At 38.6% G+C, this 14,159-nt stretch overlaps 1 long non-coding RNA gene across 1 annotated transcript in view; it reads left to right on the forward strand.

The window, feature by feature from the left end:
- Positions 1-258: 258 nt before the first annotated feature.
- LOC132541325 (uncharacterized) overlaps positions 259-14,159 on the forward strand; it is a 496,194-nt gene continuing 482,293 nt past the window's right edge. Inside the window, exon 1 of the long non-coding RNA XR_009552496.1 lies at positions 259-370. This is a non-coding gene — a long non-coding RNA (uncharacterized LOC132541325). The remainder of the gene's footprint in view (positions 371-14,159) is intronic.

Here is a 14,159-nt window from a genome sequence, read left to right on the forward strand (position 1 = left end):
AAACTAAACCATCCAAATCAAAACCTGTTTTGGCTTTCCCTGTTACTCGGAGCCAGGCTCAAACTGGCTAACCCTAACCCCTATGCTCTTCCTTGTCCAGACTGCCTCCCTACACCACCTCCCCTCCGTTTTGTGCTCCGGTCCTTGACTTGGCCAATAATACTGATTAGACCACTTTCTTTAAAACTGTAAAATGTACCTTAGCCTAGAAAAAAATTTTTCAAAAGATTTTTCTCTGCGCGGCAGTAAACTAAGCCTGCCTGTTCTGCCTGCACAGCCAATCACGGCACAGAGCTACTGCTCCACAGATTGGCAAAGAATGCAGTCAATCATTCCCTAGCCACTAACGCCCCTCCTGGGTAGATAGTCTGTGAGTTAGGAATCCAAAAACCAAAGCGGTTTTTCAAAGGGAAAATTTTTCCTTTCACCAAGAATGTATGTTTTAAGTCTGTGCTAACCTTATTTTCATTAATGTGTGTTAACCCCTAAGTAACTAAAGTTTGTTTTAAGTTTTAAATAAGATTTAGTTAAGTTAAATGTGGTTTTAAAGATCCCGACTCATAGAGTTGGCACACCTTTACCAGAGTAAAATATAAGACAGTTTCGTCCTTCTGATAGCTAATATCAGCATCAATTCATTAGTTAAAAGATTTTCTGAGATATCTAGGCATGGTAAAATGCCTCTATAGTCTCTCTCACTCTTGTAAGAATTGTAAATATTACCAGCACCCCAATACCAACTGCCACTGTTTGTTAATTTGTTAATTCCATCCTTGAACAGGCTTTCTAATAACCCAGTCAGTGTAGAGCAGTAGCCTTGCCAGGAAAAGAAGGGTTAAACATGATATTCCTGGCCTGATAAAAAATTTTCATTCAACAGATGTGATTCAACAAAATTATTTAGTGTAAAATGGTCATCTAAAAGAAATGTTAACAGTAAAATTTTATTTTAACATTTCAGCTATAAGGTTTATTTTAGCTTTTTAAGTTACCTATCCAAATCAAAGTGAAAGATCAATTAAGTTGTGTACCCACCCTTGTTCATAGCTGCCCTAAGGGTGTGATAGCTTTGTGATAAACAAAGATCCTAGCAAACAAAGTTTAACATTTTACTTAAAATTGTTTTTAAGACTGGCTTGGGTTAGTAAAAGATAACACAATAGTTATGTTAATTATTTACATGCCAGAGGCTTTTGCTCTGGTTTTCCTCTTTATATCTTTCTGCTTTTAAAAATTATCTGGTTTTAAGACACTGCCAGTGGTTTATTCTTGATAAATTAAGGTAATACATTGTGCTTCTCATCTGATAGATTTGTTTTGGCAAATCCTGATTTAACAAAATTAATATTTTGAATATTTAAGCTATGAGGTTTTATTTTAGCCTTTTAAGTTGCCATATTAGAGTTCTAAGGAACAAAATCTATTAAGAGTTTTATATCTATGCTTACTCATGATAGCCTTGTGATGAGTAAAGATCTTAGTAAACTAAAGTTATAGTATTGTGCTTAAACTGTCTAGATCAGTTTAAAATAATGCTAAAAATAGTAAACATTTTATCATGTCAACACATTAGGTATTGACTTTCTATAACATATTGGTATATTCTAATAAAGAGCCTTCTAAAATCATATGAAAGAACTCAAGCCAATTCTAACCATTAGATCATCAATTAACTTGGTACAAGTTCTCTCCCTAAGTAAATAATTATAGGTACATCTGCACATGAAGAACTGACTGCTCATATGGTAAGATTTAAAACTAAACATTTTTAATTATTTATGGGTGTGTGATGACTCCTAAAGTCACTCATATCCTAAAATTTTTCTCATTTTTTTACAAGCCTCTTAAAATTGTAACGCTTGACCTGCCATAGTGAGAGCACTTTACTGGCTCCTGCATTGTTTAATTAAGATCCTGTTATTCAGACTTTTAAGATTCATCTCCATTGATAAAAGCCAATGCTCTCTGACAGATTGATGTAATTCACCTGCCCATGTTTAGTAAACAAAGACACTTTTTTCCTTCTCAGTTGGTATTTTTTCCAAATTTATGTGGGCTACAGCTCAAACAAGAAAAACTTAAACCCTTAAGCTTAATTAATAAAAAAGAAGGAGAATGCACCCCCCAGTATTCAGTTGGCTAAAGTGTCAATGAAGTAACATACTAATCCTTCTTAATATTTACAAAAATTCTAATTTTCCATTTATTATATCGCATTGACAAAGCCACCCACTTTTCCAGTCACAGAGACATATTCTTTTTCTCTTTTTTCAACACTGGATGTCCATGTTTGTTTTCCTTTTATTATGGTGGATGACATTATTGCTCTTGCAAAATCCACAGAGTCCCTGTTGGCAAGTCCTTACCACAAAGGAAGCCATGGCAGTATATAGTCCAGCTAACCTCACCAGCTTATCCAAGTCTTCTCTTTCTGCTGACCTACCACTGCTGACTTCATCTTTACATGCTTATTGACTGCTAACTTTTCTCAAAATATTCCTCATGTTCAAGGAACCTCACCTTAACTTCTAATGTGTATGTACTTCCTCTGTGTTTTGGTACAACACCATCCTACATTTTCATGTCAATTCTTTTCTACCTGGTCCTTGCCTCCTAGTTTTTCTTGTTCCACAGCTGACCCTCTATAAAGAAGAAAAATTTCATCAGTTGGCGCTGACCAGACCAGACGTGCTGTGTTTCTTCCCCTGGACATCACATCCACTGACTGCTTCCCTTAGACTTGCTGGTGGCACGCTAGGACACTCTATATATTCCTCCCATGAATTTTCTGACAAATTACAACAGGTTATAGACTCCACCACAAATAGTCTTGAGTCACTACAGAGCCCCTTATGAGACCCTTATTAGTCTTTTGTTAATGATTACCTTAAGACCCTTTATTTTTAATAAGATTACTGATTTTATAAAACGTCAGATTGACTCCTTGGCATCAAAACCTTTGCAAATACATTATCACAGACTTGATTTGGCTGACAGAGGCCTGGCTGAACCTGAGGATGACAGACCCCCTTTTCGGATGGCATAAAACTCAGAATTATGCATCGAGACATCCAACCTTGGCAGGGCAAGGACACCAGTAAGGGGTGTAAGGCAAAGCACTGCAGGGGGAGGACCCTATCATCCGCCTCTGAGTCCCCCGTGAAGCAAACCTGATTTGCATGGAGGTTGGTGTCAACAACAAAAAATTGTTTCCCTAGAAACCGTGGCTCTGCCTCCCCTCCCCAAAAAGACACCGAGAGCCTTATAAGCCTTATAAGATGCGGGAAGATTGGTTTTGCACCCGTGGGAGGAATTGGGTCAATACTTCCCTCCTCTGGTTATGCCCACCAAACCTGCTGTTAGGGTCTCCGCTCCTCACCCCCAATTGCCAGCCTCAATTTAAAATCATAACAAAAGGAGGATATGCCAGGAGCTATATCTCTGCTTGATAGATGATAAGCTTTGAGACAATGGAACCCCTCAAGACAAGTGTTAATTCCCCCCTGGGCAGGCCATTTCCCCTCAGGTAAACCACTTATCAGTAATCAAGTGAGTCAACACACAGTTTGATTTCCGCCATTTGTTGCAAGGAACATTCCGTTTTGAAGATTGCTCCCCCCCCTCCTCCTCCAGCATTCCCTCTCCTTCCCCAAAGCCTTATAATGCCTGTGAACACAATAAAATTTGGCAGCTTGATCAGAAACCTGTCTTGCTGTCATTCTTTCGTGTTTCGTGTCCCTTTAATTCCAGGTCTTTTTGGGTTCCTAGCCCCTGTTCACCGCCCTGCTGGTCGGGGCAGGAATCAACTGCCAAAAAAAAAAAAAAAAAATGAGTTTCACAACACAGAAATAATCCTGAGTCCTTAAGAAGAGTACCCACAACAAAGAATAAAGGTGTGAAATACAGTTCAGGAGAAAAAGTTGGAGGAGCAAAGAGAGAGCCCTATCTGACAAAAAGTTCCATGAAAGACATCAGGCTTCAAACCATACAAAACTTAGAAGGTTCAGAATTTCCACTCCATGGAAGGGTTCATGCTGCCTTGATCAATAGGCTTCCTCTACTATTTTTTTCTTAATAAAAAATGTTTAACAGCTTTTTCCTAAGTGTTTCAATAATTATATGTCAGATTTATAGTTGGGATTGCTAAACATAGAAGATTTTGGAGATTTTTCATCTCAAATTTTCATCAAAAATTCATCTCATTTTATCATACATAAAATTTATTTTTATTTTTTAAATGCTATTAGTGAATATGATTTATGAAACTATAAGATAGCAGGGTCTATAATTCTGGATACCAAGTTGTGGCACACCTGTTTAAGTGCACATATCACCCTGGAAAAGACCCAGATTCAAGCCTCCACTCCCCACCTGCAAGGGTAATGCTTCATGAGTGGTGAAGCAGGCCTGCAGGTATCTATCTTTCTCCACCTCTCTCTTCAATTTCTTATTCTTCAATTTCTCTCTTTCAAATAAAAATAGAAAAAGGTGGAGCCAAGATGGCCACTTTAAAACAGCAGCTGCCATGAGCTCCAAAAAGAAGAAGTTTACAACCTGGGGTTCTTTGGATCAGGTAGGATACTGGGCTGTCTGTAGGAGGGTGAACACAGGCTGGTCAGGGTGACACCAAAATAGAGTCTGATAACTCATTCTTGGGCTGACAAACAGAGGTCAAAAGAACAAAGGAAAATCTTTTTGTCTTATTTCTGAACTCACCCCTCCCTCAACCCCAGAAACAGCCCACAGGGGCTGGGCAGCCACTTGTAGCAGGCTTCCCACTGAGCTATTTTCTTTACCAAGATTCCTGGCTTACCAGGAGCATCATTCAAAGCCTTTTCTCTTTGTTTTCCTCCCCTTTTTTGGGGGGGAGGGTACTTTTTATAATTGGCTTTCTTGGCTCAGGCTACCTGCAATCAATCAGGAATAGTTCAAGCAGAAGACTATTAGGGTTTTTTGCTCTATTTTATTTTATTATCATTACTATTATTATATACATGTGTCCCTTTTCCCTCCTCCTTCCTCAGGTTGACCAAAATAAACTGTTGTTGTTCTTTTTCTTTTTTTTTCAATTGATAGGGCATCCTATCCATTGTGAGAGGAACTTATTTCTCTCCCTCTTCCCTCCACTTTCCTTTTTCTATCCTCCTAGCTAATTCAAAATAAATAAATAAATAAATAAATAAATAACTCTTTCCCTTCACTGCTCCTTTTTTTTTCTTCCTTCTTTTGTTTTCTGAATTCACTTATACTAGTTTGGGAATTATTTTGTGGAAGAAATCTGACTCGGAGTGGACTCTGTGTGAGTGTCTGTCTTTTCTACTTCCCTTTCTCCTATTGCTATCCCTAGAATTTACAGTGGACAGTATATCTGCATAATTGTCTATTCTTGCTCTCCATTTTTTCCTTTCTCTTTCTCTCTCTTTTAGTTTTGGTTGCTATTTTTTCTTGGACTGGTGGTGCTGTTTTGCTATTGTTGTAATTTCTGAGGTTTGTGACTGCATTTGTGAAAAGGCTTTAGTATAGTGTGGCATGTACTCAAAACACAACAACTGAAGAATGACAGAACAGAAAAATAGAAACCACATCAATAAAAAAAAAATGATTAGGGAGTCAGGCGGTAGTGCAGTGGGTTAAGTGCACATGGCGCAAAGCACAAGGACCAGAGTAAGGACCCCAGTTTGAGCCCCTGGCTTCCCACCTGCAGGGGAGTCACTTCACAAGCAGTTAAGCAGGTCTGCAGGTGTCTATCTTTCTCTCCCCCTCTCTGTCTTCCCCTCCTCTCTCCACTTCTCTCGGTCCTATCTAACAATGACAACATCAACAACAACAACTACAACAACAATGAAAAACAACAAGGGCAACAAAAAGGGGAAAAATAAATGTAAAAAACAATTTTTTAAATGTTTAAATCAAGAGTGTATAAAACTGCTACCACGCTACCACAATGAATCAAGACAGGAGCTCAGAAGAAACCCCAAATCAGTCAGAAGTAATCATAGATAAGAAACATATGCAAGCAATAATAAACCTAATAATCACAGAAATGAAGACAACTATGGAGGAAAGAGCTATCAGAGTTAGGGAAACAACAGATGAGACCATCAAGGAAAATACTAACTACCTCAAGGTAATAAGCTGAAATAGCTGAGCTAGAAAACCAACTAGCAGAACAAACTAATACTATAACTGAACTGAAAGAAGAAGCCAAGGGAAGGGAAAACAGACTAACAGAAGCCAGACCTTCCACCTTCTGCACCTCATAATGATCCTGGGTCCATACAACCAGAGGGTTAAAACATAGGAAAGCTATCATGGGAGGAGATGGTATATAGAGTTCTGGTGGTGAGAACTGTGTGGAATTGTACCTCTCTTATACTATGGTCTTGTCAGTGTTTCCATTTTATAAATAAAATTTTAAAATATATATATTTTTCTTGAAAGATGGTGTCAGTTGATAATAGGGTTAGAAAGCTGGATTAGGGCAGAGAGTAACTTCCAAAATTAAAGATCTATGAATTAAATTAAGTATTTACTCATCAACCTGATCCAGGGACAATATATATTCATATTTAACACAAGAGGCTATATAACCTCTGAGTCCCTGTTAGACTGAGCCTGTAGCTCATGGTCACAGCAGGTAACATTCTACATGTACTCATTCTAGGACCAGTCTTCTTTGAATTGCTGGGTATAATGACCCAGCCTCCCTTCAGAGAGTGGGGCAACTCCTACTTTATAGGGAGGACAAGATTCTAGAGTAGCCCATGAGAAAGCTTATGATGACCAGTGATGGTGGCGAGAGGGATCTCATAGAGGTCAAGGCTCTTTATATTTATGTGGTAATCCTAGGATTCCGTAATTAGGGCCCCAGAGCATGAGGTGGTCTTGAATTGAGCAAAAAGACCATCATTAAGTGAGCCAGTCTCTTTTCTTTATCCAGCTTATGTAGTCCTTTATCTGACAAGCTTAGAATTTCTTCCCACTGTTAAAGAGTTGAGTGTCAATTCTTGTATTCAAACTGGTAATAGTTTTATAGGGTCTGCCTTATTTGAGCCTTTTCATTAGATTTCTAAGTTTATTAAGTCTAAGTCTAATCATTTAGTGCTAGTAAACATATTTACTTTGATTTATATAATTGTCCCTTTCTTGTGGATACATGTACACATATACCCAGTACCCTAAGCCCTACCCTATATTTAGTATCTGTAACTTTGTTAAATAATGATCCTTCTAAAGTAGAACTAGGTTGTTCCATGGGTTAGGAAAGGAAAGATTAAATTAGAGGAGTTGGGAGATTGACATCTCAGGTTTGGTGTCCCTGGTGAAAATCTACAATTGCAATTCAGTAAAAGCATAATGTGGCATGGCTGAACTGGTGGTATTGATTTAGTTGAGGTTAACAGAGGCAGTACGATGGTAAGAGAGATCAGAGATAAGTAACATCAAGAAATATTGATATAGTTCTGAAGGTTCAAGAATTAGAATAAATAAGTATTTTAAAGAGAATGGGGAGGGTTCCATGTAGTCTTAGAAATAGTTTAAAATAGCAATATTCAATTATTATTATAATCAAGTTAGTTGGGGGTTTATTTTTCTACAAAAACCCAGTGGTTATGATATAATATAATATACTTAACCTCACTATGTTTTATGCCTTATAGAGGTATCTAATAATAACCATACCTTAGGTACTGAAGGAACAAATGACTTTGGTCTATCTGGCCAAAACCTACCTAAGTCATAGTTAACTTAGATACTTAAAACTTACTGTATATATAAATATATTTTTAGAGTTACTTGAATAATTTAAGCCCAGTGTCAGAATTTGCTCACCTTACAAATCTGATATATTAAATACTTAGGCTTAAGAAAATATTTATACTCAGAGCTTGGTGTAGGCAGTTAGAATGTTTGAAGTATGAAATCTATTTTCTCTCAGACATGTTCAATTAAAGTTATTTAGGAAATTATAAACTAATATTATAATATCACACATTTCCTGCCACTAAAGGTCTGTGACCCCACCTCTTAAATAATCATTATAGTTAATCATAATCTTTGATATTGGTTGACTTTTTGTTTGCTTGTTTAAAAATTCACTTCTCTAGATTCCACATATAAGTGAAATCATCCTATAGTTGTCCTTTACCTCCTTACTTCACTAATCATAATCTTTCCCTAGGTACATCCACTGTATCCCACAGTACACAATATTATCTTATTATTACTGCGTAGAAATTCATTGAGTGTATGTTTCATAATTTTTTATCCAGTAATTTGTTTAAGGACATTTTGGTTGATTTCATATTTTGGCTATTATGAATAGTGCATCTATGAGTATGGGTGTGTATGTATCCTTCAAATTAATGATATTATCTCATTTGGACAAATTTCTAGTAGTTGGATAGCTGGGTCATAAGGTATTTCTATTTGTATTTGATTAAGGATTCTCCAGACTTTTCCATGGTGGTTGTACCAGTGTGCATTCCCACCAGTAATGTAATAGAGTTCTCTCTCTCTTCACATCCTTTCCAACACTTATCCTCTCCTGTTTTGTTGCTGAAGGCAGTTCTCACAGATGAGAAATGTTATTTCAATGTGGTTTTAAATTTTTATTTTTCTGGGAATTAATTGGAGCATTTCCACATATATCTGTAGGCCATATGTAACTCTTCTTTAGAGAACTGTCTATTCATATTTTCTAGCCATTTTTTTATAAAATGTAAGTATTGGCAAGACCATAGGATAAGAGGGGTACAATTCCACACAATTCCCACCACCAGAACTCCATATCCAATCCCCTCCCTTAATCGCTTTCCTATTTTTTATCCCTCTGGGAGTATGGATCCAGAATTATTATGGGGTGCAGAAGATAGGAGGTCTGCCTTCTCTAATTGCTTCCTCGATGAACATGGGCATTAGCAGGTCAATCCCAGCCTGCCTCTTTCTTTCCCTACTTGGGCCGGGCACTGGGGAAGCAGGGCTCCAGGACACATTGGTGGGGTTGTCTGTCCGGGAAGGCCGGTTGGCATCATGTTGGCTCAAAAAGAGTTAAGATATAAAGCAGAACAGATTGTTGACTAATCATTACCATAAAGACAAGAATATTTCAGATCAGAATTTGGTCTCTGTTTTGGTAAAAGCTAGTAGGTCTATTTTAGATATATTCCAAGGGGCCCATGACCCTACAGTTTTTGCCTGAGTTTGACATCTAACATGCAGGTTATTGTTTGGGGAAATGGTGTCATAGTTGGAAAAGGACTAGAAAGCTGGATCAGGGAAGAGAGTAGCTCCTAAATATGGGGAAACTATATAAATATTGTTAACTATAAACCCCACCAGTTTGATCTGGGGGCCATATTCAGCACAGGAGCCTATGTAACCTCTGCATCTCTGTGGTCTGAGCTCACATTCTGTGGTCACTGCTAGGAACAATCCAGGGTACACTAATTTCAGGACCCATATTCCTCAGGTAATAGGTAGAATATGTTGTCCAACCTCCCTTCATAGAATGGAACATTCTCTACCATTATTGATCCACATTGAGGGCAAGGTCCTATAGGGGCCCATAAAGGAGTCCATGATGTTGTTGCTGGTAGAGATGACCAGTGACAGTGGTGAGAGGGATCCGTTACAGGTCTAGGTCCATTGAATCTGTGTGGGAACCCCTAGGATCCCTGACTAGGAGCCCAGGTGATGGGGTGGCCTGGCAGTGACTAAAGAGTCATTGTTAAGGTATGACAGTCTCTTGCCCCTATTCACCATTTGCAGTCCTTAATTTGTCTGACAGGGTTAACTTGAGAGTGATTGGTGCATGTGTAATAGGACACAGGTGAGGAGGGTATCTAGGTCTAAGTAGAAACTATTTCATTAGGTACTTTAAGGTGTAATTTTAGGTCTTTCTATGTCTGTCCTTCATTTTTTGACTCTGAAAATTATTGTGCACTTTTGCTTTCAGGTATATATTTTCCATTGACTTATTGATACATGTATATATGCTCTATCTCATGGGCCCTGGTCTATATCTAGGTTTTGAGGTTTTGTTAAGAATTTTGCCACTCAAAATGGAATTAAGGAGTCCTATGACTTAGGAATGGTCTCATCAGAGTAATGAAGCTGAAGAGCTAACATTCCTCAATGCTTCAGCCTCATTACTCAGGTGAGACCTTTCCTTTATCATAGGATTTTCTAATTACATTTCAGGTGGTTCACTTCCTAACAAAACCCCAAAATCTAGATAAAGACAAGGTATTTATGAGATAGAGCATATACACATGTATCTACAAATTAGGGTAAAATATATACCTGAAAGCAAAAGTGCACAACAGTCTGCAGTGAGACAATAAATGAATCAAGCAAGTAGAAAGACCTAAAAAGACACCACACAGGTCCTAATGAAATAGTGTCTTCTTACACTTAGATACCCTGCTCAGCTACTTCCTATTACACTTCCCTCAGTCACTCCAAAGCTACCTTTATTAAAATAAGGACTACAAAAGCTGAATAAGGTCAAGAGACTAGCATAATTTAATGATGACTCTTTAGTTAATATCAGGCATACCCATCAGCTGGGGCCCTAATGGGGGAGTCCTGAGATTCCCAAACAGATTTGATGGACCTAGATTTCAAATAAATCCCTCACTCCATTATGACTGGTCATCTCCATCAGAAACAATACAACAGACCCCTTTGTGAACCCCTATAGGTCCTTGCCTTCAATGTAGACGAATAATGGTAGAGAATGTTCCATCCTCCGAAGGAAGGCTTGACAACATATTCTATCTACCACCTGAGGAAGATGGGTCCTGAAATTGGGGCAGGCTGGAATGTTCCTACTCAGGACCACAGAATGCAAACTCAGACCTGTGGGCATGCAGAAGATACATAGGCTCCTGTTAGTCTGCTTCTAATTCTGCTTCTAAGACCCCTTCTGTTTTGATTAGGTTCACTTGCATTTCTTAATGCTGTGGTCTATTTACATAATCATTGTTTTGTTTGACACCAGCACTGGTTTAATCCCCATTGGGTCACACTCTTTATCCACTCCACCCCCTCTCCTAGTAAAATCCTGTTTTCCACCATTTAATCCCCACTGGTTCGAGTGCCTTTTTCCTTCTCCCCACCCCTATCCTATGTATTTCCTCTTCTGCCTCAGGAGATATAAAGGACAGGATTTTCTAATGAAGAGAGATTAGGTAGATTGCACTGCATTCCTGCTCATCAATAAAGATTGAACTGCATTCCCAGCTCAGCCATGAGTCCCTGGTCATCTGTCTCCCGCCTGTGAAGCTAGCCCGGCATGTTGGCACCCGAACAGGGATTGGCAAGCTCCTGTGTTAAATATGGGCCCCAGAACAGATCAATTAACAATATGTGTACACCTTTCCAATATTGTATAGTTACTCTCTTCCCTGATCCAGCTTTCTAGAACTTTTTCAGCCATGACATCATCTCCCCAGACAATAACTTGGGTCCCCCAGCATACCAAATGTTGGGCTCAGGAAAAAACTAGTATAGTCATGGGCCCTATGGAGTATAACTAAAGTAGACCTACTAGATATCTCCAAAACAGAGATCTACAATCTTCATCTGCAATACTTCAGCCTTTAGGTTCATGATTTGTCAACAATTTGGTTTTATATGTTAACTCTTTTTTTCAACCACCAGGTTACAGATGCTAACGTGATATCAACTGGACTTCGTGGGCAGATGATCCCACCAATGTGTCCTAGAGCTTCGATTTCCCAAAGCCCAGCCACATTAGGGAAAGAGAGAGACAGGCTGAGAGTATATATCCACCTGCCAACATCTATGTTCAGTGGGGAAGCAATTACAGAAGCCAGACTTTCCACCTTCTGCAACCCATAATGACCTTGGGTCCATATGCCCAGAGGGATAAAGAATAGGAAAGCTATCAGGAGAGGGGATAGGAGTTCTGGTGGTGGGAATTGTATAGAGTTGTACCACTCTTATGCTACGTTTTTTGTCAGTGTTTCTTTTTTTTAATAATTGTTTATTGATAAAAAGGAAACACTGACAAAACCATAGGATAAGTGGAGTATAACTCCTCTTATATTATATTGGGGTCAGCTGATGAGGTATACCACTTTTTTTTTAACTGTTTTGCTCCTTTTCTTTTAGTTGAGATGCATGAATTCTTTATAGATGTTTGATATCAGCCAATTTTCTGAAGTATGGTGTGCAAATATATTCTCCCAGTTGCTTTTTTTCCTTATGAAATTTTCTTTTGATATAGTTCTTTTTTTTAAATTTGATACTATACCATCTGTTCAGTCTTGTTCTTGTCTTCCTTACCCATGAGTTTTAATCTCCTAATACATCCTTTGTGTTAATGTAGTGAAATGTTTCAACGATATATTCTTCTATGTATTTTATGCACTAAGGTCTAATATAATGATCTTTGATCCATTTTAAGCTAATTTTAGTGCTCAGTGTTAGCTGGTGTTCTAGTTTTACTTTTTTCCATTTTTTTAAAAAAATATTTATAAAAAGGAAATACTGACAAAAACATACGATAAGTGGAGTACAACTCCATATAATTCCCACCACCAGAACTCCATATCCCATCCCCTTCTCTGATAGATTTCTTATTCTTTATCCCTCTGGGGGTATGGGCCCAGGGTCATTATGGGGTGAAGAAGGTGAGAGGTCTGGCTTCTATAATTGCTTCCCTGATGAACATGGGCATTGACGGGTCGATCCATACTCCCATCCTGTCTCACACTTTCCCTAGCAGGGTGGTACTCAGGGGAAGCAAGTCTCCAGAACACATTGGTGGGGATGTCTGCCCAGGGAAGTCCATTTGGCATCATGTTAGCATCTGTAACCTGGTGGCTGAAAAAAGAGTTAACATATACAGCCAAACAATTTGTTAACTAATCATGAACCTAAAGGTTAGAATAGTTCAGATAAATAATTGGGGTGGGGGGTCTCCGTTTTGTAGATAGTATTTTAGTTATATTCCAAATACCCCATGACTATATTAGTTTTCTTGTTTTTTTCTGAGCCTGACATCTGGTATGCAGGTGGATCCAAGTTAATGTCTGGGGAGATGATGTCATGGCTGGAAAAAGGACCAAAAAGCTGAATCAGTGAAGAGAGTACCTTCCAAATATGGGAAAGGTGTATAAATATTGTTGACTGTAAACCCCATCAATTTGATCTGATCTGGGGCCCATATTTGGCTTAGGAACCTCTGTGACCTCTGCATCCCTATAGATCTGAGATCACGTTCTGTGGTCATGAGTAGGAACGTTCATTGTTGCTCCAATTTCGGGACCCATCTTCGTCAGAGTATGTTGTCCAGCCTCCCTTCGGTGGATGGAACGTTCTCTACCATTGCTTATCCAAGTTGAGGGTAAGGTCCTATGGGGGCCACAAAGGGGTCTCTTATGTTGTTCCTGATAGAGATGACTGGTAATAATGGAGAGAGGATCTATTTGAGGTCTAGGCCTGTTATGTCTGTTTGGGAATCTCAGGTCTCCTCAGATAGGGCCCTGGCTGATGGGGTGGCCTGATAATGACTAAAGAGTCACTTAAAATATGCCAGTCTCTTGCCCTTATTCAGCTTTTGCGGCCCTTACTTTCATAAGGTTAGCTTTGGAATGATTGAAGGAACTATAATAGGAAGTAGGTGAGAAGGGTATCTAAGCCTAAGAAGACACTATTTCATAATGAACTTTATGGTGTCTTTTTAGGTCTTTCTACTTGCTTGCTGCATATACTGACTCACTGCAGACGACTGTGCACTTTTGCTTTCAGGTATACATTCTACCCTAATTTATGGATACATGTGAACATATGCCCTATCTCATGGGACCTGGTCTATATCCACATTTTGGCTCTTTGTTAGGAAGTGAACCACCTGAAATATGGAATTAGAGAATCCTATGAAAGGAAAGGTCTCACCTGACTAATGAGGCTAAAGGGTTGGCATTCCATATACAGGCTCTATAGAGGAAGTGGGAGGTTCCTGCTGTCTTAGGGATAAAGAAGGCAATAGATAGTTATTACTGTAGTCAAATTATTCAGCAATTGGGTTAACTTTGAAAATCCCTTTGTTATGATTTGCTGTATCACACACAGCATCACCATAATTTATATCCTTTGACATTATTTGTATAGAACTGTGTCCTATA

The sequence above is a fragment of the Erinaceus europaeus genome, chromosome 11, assembly GCF_950295315.1.
Source record: "Erinaceus europaeus chromosome 11, mEriEur2.1, whole genome shotgun sequence".
NCBI lineage: Eukaryota > Metazoa > Chordata > Mammalia > Eulipotyphla > Erinaceidae > Erinaceus > Erinaceus europaeus.